The following is a 17,248-nucleotide window of genomic DNA, read 5'->3' on the forward strand; positions in this document are numbered from 1 at the left end:
TAGTAATTAGTTAATTTAATAAAATTAATACCTGTTTGTATCATAGAAAGCTAGAACAAATTCTTTAACATAATTAATTCTCTAATACTTTTATAAAATATCTTATTAGTAACTAGTCTTTTACATGGTTGTCACTTAAAAAGCAAAAATGTCTGAGTTGTATCAAACCAGCCTAAGTTCATTAAAAGTTTAAAAAGCTTGTAAATCGTTGTAAATCAAGCTTAAGTACCTAGTAAAAAATATCATCATCATTGAAAAAAGTACGCAAAGTGTAAAAAAACAAGAAAAAACTACAATAAGTAAACTACACTACAGTCACAACAACTATTCTGGGAATGCTAAGATTTATTTAAAGTGTTTGAAATAAAAGTTTCACACACATCTGAGTTTTCAAGCTTTTAAAATAGCCTGTTTGTGTAGCAACCCAGTTAAAACAAATTTCACAACATAAAGAAATAACAAAACTTATTAACAGTAAACAAATTACTTGCCAAAAAAATATAAGTCAGCTGGAATGGACAATTAACTTTCTTAAATATTTTTAACAAAAGTATAAAACGTAATTGAGTGATTAGCGAAGAGAAAAACCTCTTTTTTATTAAGCATTACAGTAATTCTTTACCTGCAATAAGAATTAAAAAATATTAGTTGTAAAATAAAAAACGAGAACAAAAAAAAAAAAACATTAGTTACTAGTTATTTCGAGAAACGATAAAAAAACAAATCACCAAAGTCAGTTCCAACAAAGCACATGATTATCTTCAGTAACTACAGAATTATCAGAAAAAAGTTGAAAAGGCAAGTTATAAAATAGCAAAATTTATTATTAATAATGAGATACCGTTTATAATTGAAAACTTTTTTAAAGAACTTTTGTTGGCAGTAATGAGAAACTTTTGTCTATTTCTTCAATGACAACAAAAAGTCCTATTTAGGAAATGCATTAAGGTTATAAAGTCGCATAAATCAAATTATGACTAGAATCAATATGTTAAGATGAGAGCACTGATAGAAAAACTATTGCTTATCTGAGAATTTTCATTAGAGTTGTTTTTTTAACTTTGATACTTTAGTATAATTTCTTGGTTTAGTTCAAACACGAAGCACAACAATCGGTGAAATTTCACAAGTAAAGGTGCAATGCACCAAAAGTTTTTAGAAGTACAATTCCTTCTTTTATTTTTAGTATAAAGTTTAAAAATGTCTTATAAAGTATATCAATATTAAAAAACACTGTTAAGCTACTTTAGTATATTTTTTAATAAAGAAATGTTTATTTGCTAAATTTTTTGTGTCAACTCGAAATTTCACTACTTTACATATATATTGTTTGAAACTCCAGGCTTTTTCAAAAATTCTCAAAATTCAAGTTTTTTTCCAAAATTTTTAAGCATAAATTTTCAAGTTCAAAGCTTGAACTTGATATATTATAACATATATTATAAATGAAACTAACACTTTGGGTTGAGCAAAACTTATATCATAAGTTTAATTTGCCACTCTTTTAAGCAAAAAAGCCAGCCTGAATTAACAAAAACATTCCTGATATTTTTGTATACAAAAAACAATTCTAGCCAAAAACTTATAAAATGACTTAGTTGGCCTGAGATTTAAGGTTTTCAAATAGTGATGGTCTGAGTGTGTGTCAATGTTTATAAACTATCCCTAAGTCTAGTTTATATTAAATAGGTAGCTCCAAATAACAGCAAATGTGTGTATTGATATGCAAAGCATAAAAGTTAACTTAATTTGACAAAATCAATGTTTGAAAAATGAAAATGTATACCTAACAAAAACTATATTAGTTTATGTCATATATATTGTTTTAATTGTGTCTGTACAAATTTAAATATTACATGTAGAAAAAACAAACTTAGAAAAGTATGCATAAACTAAACTTAAACTGACTAAAGTATTTTATAAAAAGTGGTTTAAAATATGAGCATTTTTTTAAGTTGGTGTGCATATAAATTAGTTCAAGTGCAAAGAAAACTTCTAAAAAATTAAAATGTGTCAAAACAAAACTTAAATAAACCTTTTTTTCTTATTACTATACACTAAAACATAACATTTACAAATAAAAAATATATAAAACAAACTTAGGTATAAAAAATATTGGAAAGAATATCTAAGCTATAAATAAATGACACTTTAGTTAATTACTGTGCACTACTTTTGTACAAAATGGGAAACATTTGCACTTAGTTTATTTGATAAATAGGTATAATATAACTAACTTATTAAATTCAAGCACTCTTTTTTCAGGTAATTACTTGCTGTTGTAAAATAGAAGTTATTATGAAACTCAGAAAAATATCCTGTTAGAATGCTAATCTGTCTTTTTCACATTTTTAAATTAAAGTAGTAACTTCTTCTAATTATTTTTATATGTTATACAGAGACTTAAAACCAAACTAAACAAATTAAATCAAATTACCGAAAAAAATTTTACTTGAAATATATTTTTGCTCAGCGGGCCACTTTTACATGCTCGCGGGCCACAAAATTTTCTTTCGCGGGCCGCATTCCATTCAAAAAAATAACGTGCTCGCGGGCCGCAGATTTACCCTTCGCGGGCCGCAATTGGCCCGCGGGCCGCAGTTTGCCGACCCCTGCTTTAGACTGTACTAATAAAAGTTTTACCAGCATCAAACTTTAATATTAATTAAATAAACTAACCATTGTGTATTTTCTTTATACCGGTTTAGTAACAAATAGATGCTTAGCTGCTAAAATGAAACAGTAAACACTTAAAGTTTTAGCAATTTTAAAAAATATATTTCAAAGAAAAAAATAAAAACTCTGTTTATGACTGCAAAGAATGTCGTTAAATTAAAAATCTTTCTTTAGATTTTTTCGGTAGACTGTAAAAATAAAACTGTTTTACTACTATTCAAAATTTTACATTCAAATGTATGTTTTTTTTAATTGATTAAAAAGTTAAGAAACTAAAATATTATAATAGCATATAATACAATTTATTGTCAGCTAAAATACAACAGCTTTCATCTTTCAAACTAACAAAATACAATTCAAAAGGAATATTGTATCGAGGCTTGTGTTTAATGTACAATTCTTAAATAACAGAATAGATATGATAGCTTATGATTTGTTTTCTAGTTAAATTTTTACTATTATTTTTCATGAGTTTGAAGATCTAATTAGCAATAAACTAAGAAAGCAGATATTGTAGTAAGAATTTAGTTTATTTATGATAATAAAGTAATCACGAAAAATTTTAAAAGTAAAGGATAATGAAAAAACTTTAAATTGAAAGAAAAAATGGTTTTTTACCTTTTTTTTATTTAATTCACAGTAGGTTTTTAATTTTATAAAACTTAGTTTTACTCCTGAAGAAATTGTGTTTCTATGGTGTACATTTTTTGTGTACCTTTTATAAATGAAAAACAAAGTAGTGTTTTTATAATTAAAAGTATTCAAAACAAACAAAAAACACCTAAAAAATTACTGTAAAGTTTCGTTGAGGTATTACAAATATTTTAAAATCTCTATACTTGAGCCTTTGGTAAAGTTTGAAGCTATTTAAGCTGGAATACTAAGTAAAAACCTTTATTGTAATGAAAAATTAGCTAAAAAAGTTAAAATTATGATAAAAAGTTTGATCAAAAAATACTTGGTAACATATTTAAAGTTTTATAAAAATTACCTATAACGCAGTGTGCTTTTTATGCTTATAAACATTATCATAAATATTTGCCTATGGAATGTTTATTTATAAAAATTTATGACTTTATATTGGAAAATACTTGTTACTCTTTGTAATTTTATTGATAATATGTAGTCTTAAACTTTTTATAGTTCTAAGTAGTATTTAATATTCGATAAAATGGTGTTTATGTATGATTTCATCTGTTTAATTTGAATAAGTAAATAGTTATCTGGCTAATCAGTTTAAAGGATCAACAAGTTTAAAGAATTTAAAATATCTTTACTGAAATTTTTGTGCATAGAAAACAAAAATACTAAAAATTTTCATTATGCTTGGATAAACATTTTATTTAGAATACATTTTTTTAGGTTAAGTTTACAACTACAAGTAGTTGAGGTTTTGAACACGTTTGATTTTATTTCGTGATTATTTTTTTAATAAAATGATTATTTTTTCCTTAAGCAGTTGTTAAGTTTAAGTATTATAAAGGTTTTTGTACATGTTTAGTTTTAACTGAATTCTATGTTAAATTTCACAGCTTAATTGCTTTCTTAAATACATTTTGTTTTTTTTAGATTTAATTGTGCATTTTTAAGTGTGATTTCTTTTTACATTTTTTTTTGTTGGTCTTTCCATTTATTTATGTGAGAATTAAAGATTATAACTGAGTATGACACTTGGATAGAAAAAAGTGGTATACATATAAAAATTGTAACATTTTAAGGGACGTATTTAGCAAACTACATTAGATTTAGAAAAAAACAAAAATATAACATAAAAATTAAACTTTAAAAAGCAAGAAAATATAAAAAACATTCAAATTTTCGATATTTAAGTCATAATTTGGAAAATAAGTAGTGTAGTCATAAGTGCTGCCAAAGAAAAAGTCATATTTTTGCGAGGATCTTTTGTAACCAAAATTTATATTTTGTTGTTTTCAAATGACCGCCAGGGGGCGTTAGACGATTGTTTATCAAATCAACACACTTAAACAATGTCGTTTATTTTGCTCAGTTTAGCTATATGACCGTGCGAGAGGCACAAAATTGATTATAAGAACTTTTAATTATTTTCGTTTTACAAGATCTTGATGTTTATTTGCATTAATGTATTGTATTGTGTTTAGTTAAGCCATAAGATCGTGCAAGAAGCACATAACAATTTAAGACTCTGAATTACTAGTAAGACCTATTTTTGTATTTAAGATTTAAAACACATTTCTATTTGTAGAACTTTGTGTTTATTTGTTGTGTTTGTTTTCGCAGTATTTTTCTACTGATAGATTGGCTGCTTCATCACTTCTAATTCTATTTTTCACATTAACATCACTTATTCAAAAAAATATCACTTTATTAAAGATATTATACTTACATTAAATTTATTACATATTTATTAATTACTAAGTTAAACCTAATGAGTAAGGTAAATTCAGTAAAAGCCTTAAGAGCTAAACGCGCTAAGCGTTTAGCACAAAAAAGGGGACTTCCCCCAATTAAAGGTAGTTCCTACCACAGGCCTTGGAGGACTACACTTTAACTTAAAGTTGAAAAATTGAAAACAAATAACCTAATGGTGAAACAAATATTTTTAATTTTGTTAGTTGGGTTTGATTTTCATTTTTATTTTTTGATTTTTTTTAAACAAAAACATAAAAAAGGACTTTTTAAGTTATTAAATGTGTAATTTTTTTTTAAATAATCTATAAGAAGTAGTTTAAAATTAATACAGACTTTCATAAAGTGAATTTTTATTTATTTCACGATAAAGCTTTGCATGCAGATAAATTATTGAACGCAGTTAAACGGTTAGCAGAAGATACAGCATTCTATTCTACATTTGCTCTACAAAGCTCGTCTTCATAGATCTGTAAATTATTATAGTTATTCAGTATTTAATAAAATTTACAAAAACACCATTAAATAAAAAGTAAGCGTTTATCATTTTAAACCTCGTAGTAAAAACAACTATTCTGTACCTTTAATTTATTAAGTGCTACCTCATCCATGTATTTAGTTTTTTAAGAGCATATTTTAAAATTATGGTTTAGTTAGAGCCTAAGTTAAGTGGATATGAACAGGGGCGTCGCGTGGGGTGAAACGCTGGAGCTGTAGCTCCACCTAAAAATTGAAAAATTATGCTAATTATTTTTCTGATTTTAGAGTTTAAACCTTTAAACACGCTGCTTTAAATGAGTCCCTGCTTCTGCTGTACAACCCCAAGCTACGTCAAAGTTAAGGAATTTTAAAGTTAAGGAGTTGAGCTTTAAAATGATATAAAACTTTTTATATTACATTAAAAAATAAGAAAGTTATGTAATCATGAAGTTCTACAAAAAGTGCAGCCAAATGTGTGTATAAACGTCGTTAATTCCCTGCTAAATTTTTTTTTTTCAAGTTTTGTATTGGATGTTCAAAATGTTCGTCAAATTGGAGCTGCAAGCTCAATCTGTGTCAGCTGCATCTTAAATGTTTAAAAGTTTCCAATGCAAAAAATGTTGAAAAGTTGAATTCTGGAGCTGCATGAACTTTCAGCACCATGTGAATTAAATTATGACTGTTGTTTAAAATTTACTACAACGCGAGAATATTTAGACAAGTTGAACTCGAGCAGAAGAAACTCGAGAAGGGAATACTCAAGCAGAGGCTACTCAGACAGAGAAAATTTGAGCAGGAGCAATTTAAGCAAGGAAAACTCGAGCAGGAACAAATCGAGCAGGGAAACTCGAGCAGGGAAAACTCGAGCAGGAAAAACTCGAGCAGCAAAAACTCGAGCAGGAAAAACTCGAGCAGCAAAACCTCGAGCAGGGGAAACTCGAGCTGGAACAACTCGAGCAGGAAAAACTTGAGCAGGAGCAACTCGAGCAGAGGCAACCTCGTTTTTTGAAGTTACTTGCATGTTTTTTTTGTTTTTTATTACTAGTTAGACAAGTCATAAGATTAAGTTAGTAAATTTATTATTGTGCAAATACAGAAACTTACATGTACATAAAAAAAATAAAAGTAGCCGTAGTTGTTAGAAAAAGGTAATGATATACAAAGGTATAAGATAGGTTTTTTTTTTATTTATTTTTTTATGTCTTATATATTAATTAAACAAATATGTTCAACTTTTTTCTAAAAAAGTTGCTATTTCTTTAAATTACCTTTATGATTTTAATATAAATGTTTCAAATTAGAGGATTTTTTAATTTGACAATGTCAATCTATAGCAACTCCTAACAAAAAGACCACGCGACGCCACTGGATATGAATATGTTTTTAATTTTTATATTGCAACGAAATCAACCATTTAAAGTTATTTTACAAAACAAAACTTTAGAATTTTAACATGCCTAAAACACTTAACTACTAACTTTATTTAGCTTTTCATATAAATATACTATTAATTAAAAACTTACGTTTAAACCATGGCTTTTAATTACTAAAAGTTTTAACATAAAATGAAACTGACGACGGGTAAAAACTGCACTTTTACACGAAAGGCCATTTTTGCACCAAATTAAAACTACTGACCAAGGGTAAAAAACTATATAACTTTTATCGGCAAACCTTCTAATTGAAAGGATGTCTGCAGGTGGGGCAGGTGGTGTGGTTGGCAAACCAAGTTTCGACGCAGCTCCGGCAGAACTGGTGGCCGCAGTCGAGGCGCACGACACTCGTGCCGGCCCGCACCTCGGCCAGGCACACCGCGCACTTTTCACCGCGGCCCTCCCCGGCCTCGAAGTGGTGGAACTTTTCGATCGTTTCCAGGCCTTCTTGAGACTCGTACACGTCGTGACGTTCCAAAGCGTCTCCGATTTCCTCCTTAATTCTTTGGTTTTCTTCCCGCAAACTCGCTACGCAAGTCGCATCACAGCTTATGCTCCTCCTCATCAACAGAAGAAGCTTCAACTCGAAACTGTCGCTCCTGCCCGTGTTGTTTCGCACCGTGTTGATCCTTGCGTCGATTTTCTGTGGGTCACTAAGGACTTCTGCTTCCTCAGACTTCGCTCTTTGTATTGCACCGTCTATCTCATCAACTGGGAGTTTGCTTGAGATCAGTTCCGGCTCCAGCCTGTCCAATAAGAAACTGAACAAGTGAAATTTTATATCATCTTGAATTTCTTGCTGCAGTTTGAGTTGTTTCTTTAGCGCCTCAGAAGTCACACTTAGCTTCGGTAACTTTTTCCTTTCAATTTTTTCCAGGTCTTCTTCAGACGCATCCACGTCTCGTACTAAAGCATCTCTGATTTCCTCCTCAATTCTTTCATTTTCTTCCCTCAGACTCGCAACGCAAGTTACATCACATCTCATGCTCCTCTGCATCAACAGCAGAAACTTCAACTCGTATCTGTCCCTCCGGCCCGTTTTGTTTCGCATCATGTCGATCCTTGCGTCGACTTTCTGTCGGTCACTAAGGACTGCTTCTTGCTCCAACTTCGCTTTTTCTATTTCATCGTCAATATCATCAACTGGGATTTCTCTCGAAATAAATTCCTGCTCCAGCCTGTTCAACATTGAGCAGTACAAATGAAATTTTATTTGATCTTGAACACTTTGCTGCAGCCTCAGCTGTTCCTGTAGTGCCGCAGAAGTCATACTATTTCTTTGTAAAATTTATAAAATATCCTGTTTAAAAACTTCTGTTGTTTAAAACAACTAAACACAAATGTAGATTTAAAATTTCATTACTGTTCCTTGAGCTGAAAATACTAAAAACTTGATTAAACTTAAAAATTTAAACTAATTAAGATTTGACAGACATCGAGTTTTTTTGATCACAAAAAAAAACAACGAAACAGAGCCGAAGGTTGGTAATTTTAACGGTCTTAATTGAAAAAAAAAATAAAAGTTATTACTACTGTTGTCTAAACCCAATAAACTTATACAATAAAGTTGAGCACAAAATGAGCAAAGTTCTCTCAATTTCAATTTAACGAGTTCTTTCTTGTACCATTATTTAAATAGATTTAAGCAAACTGTATATTTTATTCGCGACCGGTTTCGGTGGCAAGAGATTGCGACCTATTCAAGCAAAAACTAAAATATGAAACTGCATATAACAATGTTAGTTATTTACACTGTTGTTTGAAAACTTATTCATGCGTGAAGTATATTTTTATTTAGAATACTATTATGTGAAGAATACTATTATTTAAAAAGATTATTTAAGCTACTAAGTACAAAACGTTGAAATTAAGCTATTAAAATTTAGAAGTAATCAACTAAAGTTACTTCATAACTTGAGTGCATTCAATATCTTTAAGCATCCTTAAAAATTCAAGCAACTAAGAGCAATAAATTTTTAAGTAATAAATTTTTTTATAATAAAAAGAAGCGAAAATTGTTTCGTAATGATTTTTATAGTTTTTATTAGCAACACAAAACTAGTCAAGAAAATTTCAGGTTCATCTTAGTGTTACAAATACAAACATTTTAAAAATCCAAATTAGTGTCATTGTTTTTTTTTTGTTTTTCTGAAAAATATAAGAACACTTAATTTTGGTGGTAAGCCCTACAAAAAAAAACTAAGCTACTGTTTATGGTTATTCTATAAAACGCATTTACTAAACAGGGTTTTCCAAACTTTTTTTTCGAAAGGCCCTTATAGAAATTAAGTAAGCTATGATCCCCTCCGACAAGATTACTGAAAAATCTACCATTAAAAACTTAAGACCTTTTTTTTCATTTCCAACTTAACGTATCTAATGTTATTTTTAAATTAGGATGGCCTTCCTGTGGCTAATTAACTGATCATGGCCCCCTGAATATCTGTTATGGCCACCAAGGGGACCTTGTTGGTCAACTTAAGGGAGCCTTGTAATATGCCAAAGATTGGCAGCCTTATTAAAATCGCAGGCCAATTTTGTTTTTAAATTGCTTGCGGGCCGCACTGTATATAGAAAATTTTCCGCGAGCCAAAGTAGTTTTAAAATAGTTTTAGCAACTACAAAATTGTATAGTTTAACAGTGTTAATAGAGCATTGTAATAAAACATTTTTAAATTAAGAACCTTATAGTTATTTCAACACAATTTTTTTTTCAATACTTATTTGTTTTTAAAGTACATCACGGCTGCGGTTCACCGATCCCTGTTCTAGAAGAGTATGTTCTGATTTTTTATTTATTAGCTCGTAGAATAATGCAATAAAGGACCAATTTATAAAGTAAACCCATTTTAAGAAATAGACATTTAGCACGAGGGTTACTTTCGCTCAAATAGCTTTTTTTGCAATTAAAAAAAAAGTCAAATCTTTATATCCGATTATTTTCCTTTTCTTATAAGCTTACTTGGAACCTTTTTTTTTTATTTTAAAGAACGTTCTTTGCTTTGCTTTTCACAATAACTTCAATCGAATTGGGGTTTGACTTTAGTAGTAGAAACCCTTTAAAAATTTATCGTTTTTTCAACTTTTTTACTTACTTTAGCTTTTCTAAAAAAACAACATTTTTTTAAACTTATTTAGCTACAATTTTTATTAAGGAATTTTTATTTTCCTTTACTTTTTGTTTATAAAATATCCCCTAATAAAATTTTCCAAAATATTCAAACTTATAATTGCTTTACAGCAATCATACAAAACTTTTGAAATAAATTATTTTCAATTTTCTTAAATAAATAAATTATATATTTAGGATTTTTTTTTCGATTTTTATTTTTAGTTATATGACCTATGTTTACATAAATTCATATTTGTTTACATTATTTGAGGGAATTCTTGCTCAAGAGCTGTGAATTTATGTAAAACTTGGATAGGTCATATAATTAAAAAAAATAATAAAACTGAAATAAATATTTTCTAAATATAATACTTAGTTAAAAAAGAATATATAAAATATAGATATTTTTAAATATTGTATAAGTGCAGTAAAAATATTAGAAATTTAAATATTTTGGAAAATTTTATCAAAGGATATCTTATAAAAAAATTTAAATGAAAAAAAAAATCCTTAGTAACAAACTTAGTTTAATACGTAAGTTAAAAAAAAACTGTTATTTTATTTTCTGATAAAAGCTAAAATAAAAAAAAAAAAAAAAGAAAAATTAAGTTATATTTTCAAAGAGTTCCCTGTCTCAAAGTCAAACCTCAATTCGATTGAAGTTATTGTGAAAAGCAAAACAAAAGAACTTTCTTTAGGATATTAAAACCTTCAAAATTAGCTTTAAAGATAAGGAAAATAATTTGATCTTAAATTTGGACATTTTTTAAATAATGCAAAAAAAAGCTATTTGATGCAAAGTAACCCTCGTCATTTTAGCGTACTTTGTAGAGAATCCTAATATAACCAGTATAAAAATTTGCTAATATAACTAATAAATTTAAATTATCTTTTCATGGATAAAAATTTCAAATGTATATATTTACTAAAATTTGCCATAGTTTGCTATATTTGATTTAAAACTAATTAAACTAAAAATTAATAAGAATATAAAAAATTGTATTAATAATAGTTATTACACAAATTAATTATTTTTTTGAATTTTCAAATGAAAAACTACTAAGTGAATTTATGTTTTGTTATAAGCATTATGTTTTTTCAAACATGGTAAGCAGTAATTTATGTAATACAGGTTTATCAATATAATTTTTTACAAATTCATTTATTGCTTGTAATAAATTTTGTTGATGAAATTTTTTTTTTTATAAAATGTATAAGTTAAAATTTTATGCAAATGCTACAAACTAAAAAACTTATTTAAGAATTTTTTTTTTCTTGATTAAACAGCAACTATATAAATTTAGTTAGAAAAAATAGTATATATAAAGGTCAGTTTGAGCTGAAAATATATATAAAAGAAGCTGAGTCAGCAAAATTTGAATAATCTTTATTTTATTTTTACTTATCCCTAACTAAACTTACCCTAACTTCTTAAATCAAAATTTAAAAAAATTAGATAGTTAGAATAGAATACAAAAACTACAATTTTTTGCTGACTAAGCATTTTGTTTCAGTTCAATTTGACCTTTAATTATAGTAGCCACTTAGAAATAGTCAAAATCTAAGTCTAAGCAAAAACAGTTGTGTAAATCTAAAATGGAATCTAAACATCGTTTGTAAGAAATAAAAATTAACTATGTTTAATTTAAACAAAAAAATAGACTTCTCTTAAAATCAACAGACAATAAAACATTTTTGCATGATGTAAAACATAATATAAGTTTTACTTTTGAGAAACTAATTAAACAAAAAAAAGTAAATTTTGAAGCATATTTACCAATAAAAAAAAGTTAGCTGTTATTTTAATTTCTGTAAATTGATTATCTAGGTAATAAAATACCAAATTACTAAAACAGAGTTGCCACTGACTTATGGCAAACTTTTTCCAGGTATCCAAAATTTCTTCCAGGTTTTTAAAAGTGGCTGTTTTTGGGTCTGTTTTTAGTTTAAACTTAAGTTTAAGGTAAAAAACTGTGTTAAATAGTATGAAAACATTTTAAAGATACTGTAGAGCTACTTAAAAAGTAATTTTTAATAAAAAAAAATTTGATGATGAAAAATTTGTTTTATCTATATGGTAGAATTTTGTGTCAAATTAAAATTCTCCTAATTAACATGAAAAAATTGTTTAAAGTTCCAGGTTTTTCCAAGTTTTTTTTTAATTTCTCATACTCTAGGTTATACCAGGTCAAGTCGCAACCCTGTAAAAGCTGAGTTAAAAACATTACCTTTATGTATGCTTTTAAAAACTTTGTTAAGTAAATATTATAATTAAAAAGGCTAGTTTTTAGCTGCGCCTACTGGTCTTTTTAAAAAACTTCATACATGTCAAAAACTTTGTTGGAATTGTACTTTAAAAAAAAAATCATTTTAAAGAAAGAGTAAATGCCAATGTAATAAAGACTTTTATTCTGTGTCTAGATTAAAGGAAATAATTTTAACTTTTATTTTTGTAACATTTAAAAAATAAATTTTAAAGAACCTTTTAGGAAAATAAGAAATTTAGTGTAAGTTATGAGTTTAAAAATATTTTTTAAGCTTGTTTCTTTTAAAAATAATATCAAAATGTAGCATGTTTTTTTATAAATTTAAATAAGTTACTGAAAAAATTCCTGGTTATTTAACTTACTAAAATTATTATACAAGTCTTACCTCTCAAAAAACAGGGTAGCCAATAAACCTTGAATCCTGGTAAAACCTGGGGTTTTAGAAATAAACTTTGAAAAATCTGTAAAATTAAACAACTTTTACACGTAAATTATTGAAGTTTTGATTAAATACGAAAATTTGTGTTATATAGTAACTTTTTATGTATCATTTTTAATTCTGTTTATATAGCATAACAGTAATATTGAAACATTTTTATACTATTTAAGACACTATTTATCTTACTTTTAACTTTACAACAATGTCAAACAAAAAAAAAAACTAGTATTTTAAAAAACATAGAAGTTTGTAAAAGAATTAAATTTCAACCCTTGACTAAAAATTATTAACTGAGGTTGTATTTGTTTAGGGATGAAGTAACCTAATTTGAAAATTATATAGGTAAATACAGTTTATTAAAGTTGTCATAAAAAAAAAAAAAGTTTGTCAAATTTTATAAAACAAATTTAATATGTCTGTGTACTGCAGTAAAATATTAAAACTTATGTATGAACTATTGATTATAATAAAAAATTATAAAATGATTCTTTTTATTAACATGAAACAAATTAGATTAGACTACTGATTCAAAAAAGATTTAAAGAAGTTAAACCAACTAAAATTAATAAAATTAAATTTTATATGCAGCATATTATTTATTTTAATTTCATTTCTACTACCACTTAGACCAGGATTTCCTAAAGTGGGTCATTTAAGAAGTCAAAAAAGTACTAAGTAATTAAAGAGGGACGATTTTTGTTCAGTGGAATTACTTTGCTTTTTAATTTATTTTATGAAAACCTAAGCTAATTCTTTTTTCTAATGTGTAGTTTTATAAGAAATAAGTTACGTTTTTATTAAAAAAAATACTATTAAATTTTGTTAGATATTTTAAAACAAATTATTCTTAAAAACTAATCAAGTACTTTATTTCTAATACCAATGAATAACTAAGTTGATTAACCATTTAAACTACATTAGCCGATTAGAAATAAGAATGGTTAAAGAAAATAAATGTTTTGAACGTTTTCAAGAACACCAAGATTTAATTTCTTTTTTTTTTAATATGTTCAAAAATTTTTATATCAAATACACAAAATACAATTTAATTCTCACCTTAAACATTTAGATGCTTAAATCTGTAATAATTCTGAAAATTATATAAAAATCATTACAAACAATTTTCGCGTCTTTTTAATATAAAAAATTACTATAAAGTTTATTGCTCTTAGTTGCTTGAATTTTTAAGAATGCTTAAATATATTGAATGCACTGAAGTAATAAAGTTATTTTAGTTGTTTACTTTTGAATAATAAAAGCTTAGTTTCAACGTTCTGTACTTAGTAGTTTAAATAATCTTTTTAAATATTAGTACAAAAAAAAAACTCATTAAATTGAAATTGAGAGAACTTTGCTCATTTTTTGCTCAACTTTATTGTATAAGTTTATTGATTGAAGTAGACAATAGTTATTACATTTATATATATTTTTTTAATTAAGACTGTTCAAATTACCTAATTTTGTTTCGTTGTTTTTTTGTGATCAAAAAAACTCGATGTCTATCAAATTTTAATTAGTTTAAAATTTTAAGTTTACTCAAGTTTTTAGTAATTTCAGCTCAAAAAAAAAAGTAAGGAAATTTTAAATCTACATTTGTGTTTAATTGTTTTAACCAATAGAACTTTTTAAACATAATATTAAAAAAATTTTCAAAAAATTAGTATGACTTCTAAGGCAATGCAGAAACAACTCAAACTGCAGCAAAATATTCAAGATCAAATAAAATTTCATTTGTTCGGTTTCAAATTGGACAGGCTCGAGCAAGAACTGATGTCAAGAAAAATATCAGTTGATGAGATAGACGATGCAATAAAAAGAGCGAGGTTGGATGAAGAAGCAGTCCTTAGTGACCCACAGAAAATCGACGCAAGGATCGACACGGTGCGAAACAACACGGGCAGGAGCGACAGTTTCGAGTTGAAGCTTCTTCTGTTGATGCGGAGGAGCATAAGCTGTGATGCGACTTGCGTTGCGAGTCTACGGGAAGAAAACCAAAGAATTAAGGAGGAAATCGGAGATGCTTTAATACGAGTCTCAAGAAGGCCTGGAAACAATCGAAAAGTTCCACCACTTTGAAGCTGGAGAACGTTGTGTACATCCTTTTAATAAAAAGTTTGTTAATAAAGTTTATTTAATTTCTTATCCATTTTCAGTGTAGGACACTTGTGCAAAATCTTATTTTGCCTTGTGTCCAAATTTTTATAATTTAAAGGAATTAATGTTTTTCACTTGATATTATATTTTTTCCTTAAAAAAAAACAATGAATAAATATAGTAAAACTAATTCCCTAAAAAACTATTTTTCACAAACAAAATAAGTGCTAGTTAAAATGATTGTTGTCTTTGATTTTTTGATTAAACTGGAAATTGCTTGTTTATGGGTGTGGCTAAGGGAAAATGAGAGAATAAAATGAGAGATCAAGTGATCTACAGTCCAAAGTCCAGGAAAATGAGAGAATCAAATGAGAGATCGCGTGATTTATGGAAAATTCTAGAAAAAGAATTCAAAATCTATAAATACGCCCGATCAGAGCATGAAGCGGGCAATCCACCACGAAACAAGCACGAAGCGACACTCTGCTCCGCAAAAGAAATAACATCGTCAGTCTTCAAGCAAGAAGATTTCAACAACCACCTAATCGAAGAAGCCCACGCATTCTGTGGCATCGAGAATTTAAGTACTGGAAGTACTCTTTCATCAAATACTCTAAGTTGGACTCCACGATTGAGTCACAGCGTTCAATCAGATTAAAGTGAACATCCATCTCAGCAAGTAGACCCACACAGACTGGGCGTCAACCTTAGCTACACTTCTACGAACAAGTTGTTTTCATACTGTTTAATTCTATCGTATTGTTTATATATATTCATATTATCATATATACTCACTATTGTATTTGCCATGTAATATTTATATTTATATCACCGCATTTATTCACTATTGTACTTGTATTGTAATATTTATATATATTTATATCACCGCATTTATTCACTATTGTACTTGTATTGTAATATTTATACATATTTATATCATCGTGCCTATTTAATATCGTATTTTATCACCACGCTCCGATTACGGAAAGGAAAGGAAAACAGACCACGCAACGTTTAGCAAGATTCTGCAAACGAGACGGACCAACGTCGAGTGCCAGAAGCTGAGCGACCGGAGACCAGTGACACGTCAAAGGGGGAATCCGGAGCACGTTTTCCTTCTATTTGTTAACATTAAGTGTCTATACTTATTGTGAGCTGTCATTGCGTATTTGTACATAATAAACCAACATTATTTAGTTTCATTATATTTAGTTAAATAATTATATAATTATGTCCTTAAAACCCTTAAAAAAGGCATTAGTCCTGAAGGTACCCAGAACTCGGTCGCGTACCGAAATAAGTTGTTCCGAGACTACTGCTAACCTGGAATCCGATGAGATTGTTGAGACTGAAACCGAGGCAATTCCGAAGGAAACCAGTGAGGCTCCTAGTCTGGGTAACAATATCAGTATTTTATTATTAACTTTTTTACTTTAGTGCAAAAATGGCCTATCATGTAATAGTGCAAATTTGACCCGTAGCCAGTTTATTTTATGTTAAAACTTTTAGTAAATATAAGCTATGGTTCAAACGTAACTTAAGTAATTAATTAATAGTATGTTTTTATGAAAAACTAATTAAAGTTAGTAGTTAAGTTTTTGAGCATTTTAAATTCTTAAATTTTGTTTTGTAAAATTACTTTAAATGGATGATTTTGTTGCAATATAAAAATTAAAAATATATTTTTATCCATTAAATTTAGGCTCTAACTAAACCATAATTTTAAAATATGCTCTTAACAAATTGATACATCGATGAGGTAGCACTTAACTAATAAAGGTACACAATAATTTTTTTTACTACAAGGTTTAAGTAATTTCATTCTTACTTTTCAAATAGTGGTGTTTTCGGATTTTTATTAAATACTGAATAACTATAATTATTTGCAGATCGAGATAGCTTATTAGAGCAAATATAAATTAGAGTACTGTATCTTCTGCTAACCATTTAACTACGTTCGACACTTTATCTAGAGATGCAAAGCTTTATCGTGACATAATTAAAAAGTTCTCACTATGAAAGTCTGTATTAACTTTGAAATATTTTAAACTAAATTAAAAAAAAAGGTGACTTTAACAACTTAAAAGGTAACTTTTTGTGTTTTGGCTAAAAAAGGAATTCTAAAAATTAAAACAAAATTTAAAGCCGATTATTAAAATTAAAGTTATTTGTTTCACCATTTGGATATATGTTTTCGTTTTTTCAGCCTCAAGTTAAAGATCTTGCAAAAATATGATTTTTTCCTTGGCAGCACTATGACTACACTATTTAGATGTCAAATTAAGACTTAAATATCGATGATATGATTGTTTTTCATTTTCTTCAATTTAAAGTTAAATTTTCTGTTATATGTTTTTTT

This window comes from Thalia democratica, chromosome 6 (genome assembly GCF_965202585.1).
Source record: "Thalia democratica chromosome 6, ktThaDemo2.hap1.1, whole genome shotgun sequence".
Taxonomy (NCBI): domain Eukaryota; kingdom Metazoa; phylum Chordata; class Thaliacea; order Salpida; family Salpidae; genus Thalia; species Thalia democratica.